Source organism: Triticum urartu, chromosome 7 (genome assembly GCF_003073215.2).
Source record: "Triticum urartu cultivar G1812 chromosome 7, Tu2.1, whole genome shotgun sequence".
NCBI lineage: Eukaryota > Viridiplantae > Streptophyta > Magnoliopsida > Poales > Poaceae > Triticum > Triticum urartu.
The window spans coordinates 167,828,891-167,833,411 of NC_053028.1; the positions used below are offsets into that span (position 1 = coordinate 167,828,891).

At 42.9% G+C, this 4,521-nt stretch overlaps 1 long non-coding RNA gene across 2 annotated transcripts; it reads left to right on the top strand.

Moving 5' to 3' along the window:
• The first annotated feature begins 448 nt into the window (after nt 1-448).
• LOC125521858 lies at nt 449-3,422 on the top strand. 2 transcript variants are annotated; one of them, XR_007289468.1, is made up of 3 exons: nt 449-1,010; nt 1,199-3,069; nt 3,177-3,422. It is a non-coding gene; the product is annotated as an uncharacterized LOC125521858 (long non-coding RNA). The 2 variants fall into 2 exon arrangements; XR_007289467.1 differs by having other exon boundaries at nt 1,199-3,422.
• Nucleotides 3,423-4,521: the final 1,099 nt, after the last annotated feature.

Genomic DNA, 4,521 nt, shown 5'->3' on the forward strand with positions numbered 1-4,521 from the left:
AAAGTTAGAGCAAGCACCTGTGATGGTGGTGTGGGGGAATTGCGGTCATCAACTAGAGAGCTACGTTGGCTATCTTCATTTAGCCTTGCTGTTTCTTGAGAATCATGTGGGGAGGATGACAATGCACTCTTTAAACGAGTATGGCGTCTCATAGTAACCCACTGGGGTGACTGTCTCATCATAAGTGATTGACAAGGGATACAAAAGAGCATTAGTTTGATGTATGAACATGGTTATTAGACGTATGTAGTATGTATCAAAAACAAGAAGGCATGTCATTATCAAAGGTATCTCTCCCTATAATAATAAAGCACGGATTCAGTCTCCGGGTTCACCGTCGCATCATTTTTATAAAAAAGTCCCTGTGGTTTTTGTTAATTAACCCGCGCTACAGTTTTAAGTGGTAAACAGAAGAAAAACGTTTCGTGTATTGGGCTTAGGACTCGGCTTGGCCTTCAAGCGAGAAAATAGCACGGCGGCCTGTCCTCTCCTCTGCGTACGCACAACATCACGGGGTCTTCTTCCTGGGGACGGCACGGCACAGCACCGCCGCCATGAATCCCGCCTCCACGCGTGGCTCGTCTACCTCTCCAGCTACCCTCCAGCAGCGCCGCTGTTGCCCTGTTCTTCCCTTCCTCACCCGCCCAACTCCTCACCCCTAGCCTCCTTTTCCTCAAGGCGGACGTCTCCGATTTGGATAGGATTCGATGGCGTGTTCATGCCACCACGCGCGACCGGTCTTCCTCTCCAGCTACCTTCCAGCGGCGCCGTCGTTGCCCTGTTCTTCCCCTCCTCACCCGCCCCAACTCCTCACCCCCAGCCTCCTCCGCCTCGAGGCAGACGTCTCCGATTTGGATCTCAAGTACTGGCTCCCCGACACCTCCATCCCCTTCTCTGCCATGGATTTGTATGCTTGCAGATTTGGATTGGAGTGCAACTGAGATGAGGAAGGACAAATCATGAACAGCTCAAGTGAGAGCGAACGGATATGAACACCACAACCCTCTCAGGTTGGATTGCCATATTCTATGCTCATATTCAAAGTATCATCTAATGTTTGGCTAAAGGCTCTATATATAATTTGATCTTTGATTTCTAGATCGCTAACCAAATGTGCCATTTGATTTCAGAGTATCTATTAATTTTTCTTGTTCTTCAGATCTTTGAGAGGTAGTTTGATTTGTCATGGTTTTTGCAGGGGATGTTGGCTGATCAGGATACCCAATACTCAAACAAGCATGCTGAGATGCTCTAGATATGGAAGTTTACCCCCAAGCTTGACCACCAGGTTTTTTTGGTTCATGTTCAATGGGAGGTGAAGAGTGTCGAGCGGGTATCTGATGCAGGTCCAAGGTAAACTCTATTTTGCTTCTTTTATTGTGTTTAGATGAACATGTCAAAGATGCAGATGGACATGATGAAGCCGTGAATTTTCACAAAGGTCACTGAGCTTCTTGGGTTCGACAAACTACCTAACTGCTATTAACCTAAATTTAGTTTCATCTGAACTAAGAGGACCACCTGTGCTTCCTCTAACAGAATTACTCATTTGGTGTTCTTTTGCACTATTTATTTTTGTTCAAATTGGTGTGAGTGCGACCTCTTTGTCAATTTAGATAAGCCTTTCTGTATCACATGGATGTGACCTATAGTATGGTGTAGAAAAGTGATGAAAGGTATTCGTTGGAATTAATTTGGCAGCAATAGTTTATCAAGTTTTTGCCTAGCTAGCTATTTCTAGAATTTCTGCAGTTGTACTTTTGTGCCATCTCCCTCATGTAGATATATATATATATATACACTAGCAGACTAGCAAGTAAATTATTTACATCAAAACTGAGATGTATCTATCTATGATGAAGGCATTTTTTTTCTTTATCTTCAGCAGTACCTCTTGCTGCTATAAAGAAAGTAGGAACATGGTTGATAAATAATCAGATTGTTCTGCCCATTTTTCATTTCACAATCCATTACAATTACTATGTCCTTGCAATCATACCATTACACATAAGCTACCCAGATTTGGAACCCAACCAAAGAACAATCAAGTTTGATTCGTGCTGTTATTGGGCCTTGCTGCGACGCTGATACTTTTGGGCAAAGTTGCGCAGAATCTACTCATGCTTATAAAACAAGTTTGTTAACAGATTAAATAGTCCCACCTTGCTTCTTACACATAATTCTATGAAGTTAAAAAACACTAATTCTATCAATTTATATATGCATGTAAGTATGAGAACTAACAAGCAGCCTGAGAATAGTATTGTATTTAGTTTTCTGGAAGGATGCAAAAGTAATATTGGGCTTCCTGTGTATACTGATTGCTAAAGGATGCAATAGTATTTGTATGCTGGGGAAGTGTCATTCCCTCTGTTTACTGATGGACCTCACCCTCTTAAGAGATCTAACCCTTGTCACTGTAAGGAAAAAAGCAAAGAGTATTATGACGCCATAAAGTTTGAATTCAGATAAGTATATGCTGAAGAACACCAGAATTAGTCTTCATGAACCAGCGTCGCCTTGTTGATGATGCTTCACATGTAAGTTTTCTGGTCCTTTGACAAGGTCTTATAATTATTCAGAGGTGATGTCAAATGGTGCGTACCATTTTTTATTTTAATTTTCTTGAATTGTTAAGTTGAGAACTGATGCTTGCATTTCCATGTGGGAAAAAGAGAGGAGAAAGTGATGGATTTGAGCTTTGGCGGAACATTATTACTGTCTAGAAAATTCATAGCAACAGGGCCAATGGTTGAACATATAAATCTTTTTGAAGTAAATTCTTCTATAACTCTCAGTCTCGGTACTACCTTGTTTATTTATACTTAGAGGACCAGAGGGCAAAATCCAAAGCAAAGCCCTACACATGTCTGGGCATCCGGCGCATGGCTGTGATTTGAGCAATTTTAGGCCATTAAGCATCATCTTCATGCAGCTCCTGCCCAAAAGGAGCAACTGCATTTTGTCTATAATGCATCTTTGACTGAAATTCCCGTTTCTATTTTTTGCAGAGCGCTCACAAATTAAACAACCTATGAAATTGCCAGAAGGGACCAGATATCCTTCTTGGTATGTGGTTTTAGAAGCGACTTATGTTCAGCTTGCTGTGAATTTTATGATTTATCACTGCTATACTGTTAACTACTTAACTCGATACTAAAACATTGGAGCCGTAGTATGTGCAGAGGAATTTCGGACAGGCTTCATCAATTCAGTAAAGGCTTATGTAGAAACATCTATGACTTCACTAGAGAGTGGATTTGCATTCGAGGAGCAGCTTGAGCAGCTTTGCGCACATGCCTAGACCTACTTTCATGTCGGTGCTGTTGATATGTGTTGTTCTGTGTCAGTCTTTACCTCTAGCGTGTGATGTAATCCATTTCCAAACGTTTTCTAATAGATGTTCATTGAACTTATTGTCATATAAAAGCGCATGTACATTCTCAGCAAAAACAAGAAAGTGTGTGTGCCCGACCTTCTCCCAGTCCGACCTTGACCAGGAAGCACGTCAAACAAAAACGCCAATCTTTACACTAGCATCAAGCCCCTAGAAATAGTCTATCACGTGTATCTTTGCATATCACTGAGATGGAGCTAGAAGATAGTTTTTTTTATCAGTTTATATCATTGTTGTGTAGAGATAGAAATATTCAGATTAGCAAACATTTAGCTTAAGGTGTGACTGGTACCCAATTACTCTTGGTCTCACTATTTGATATTTTTGCTGGACACTTTACATCTCTTTTGATTACTAAGTTTTTTTATTTCTATTGTTTTTGCTTCCTGTTCTGATGTCAGCTGAAACAAGAACACAAGGCACATCATTTTGCTTCTAACCTCACGCAATTAAGGAAGTTTCTTTCTTTCTTTAAGCATCACCAGATTTTATCTCTTTGTTTCAAGAATATGGTCCTTGGTACTTTTGATTATGTTAAATATTTTTTTTGCTACTTGCAAAGTTGTTTAAGTGGTGAATTGTTTTTCAGGTTTCTAAGCATTTTTCTTATGTACCCGTTGCAACGCACGGGCATCTGTGCTATAATAATAAAGCACGGGGTGAGTCTGTCGGGTTCACCATCGCGTTCTTTTTGCAGAAAGCCCCCTATGGTTTTAAGTAATTAACCTACAGTCTAGTAAAAAAGTGGAAAAAACGCTTCGTAATTCTGCTCCACCCGTGGACACATTTGAAAAAAAAACACCCCGAGTCGAGCGCCCGTGCCTCACACCCTGACCTGGATCCGCCGCCTCCGCACCATCGGCCCGGATCCTCCGCTGCACTATCTTCCCCGCACCCTGGCCTGCCTCCCCTCCTTCGTGCCCACCTTCATGCGCCGACCGAGTCCTCCGCGCGTGGTTTGCCGACGGCGAGGCCTAGGCCGTCGCGCTCCATGCCCGCACCGGCCGGCTCGAGCGTGCGCCGCCGACCACGAAGGGCTGCTCAACAGGCTCCTCGCTGCCACGGGCAACGCCCGGGAGGAGGAGGAGGACACGCGGGAGGTGGGGCAGCGTCAGAATCAGCGG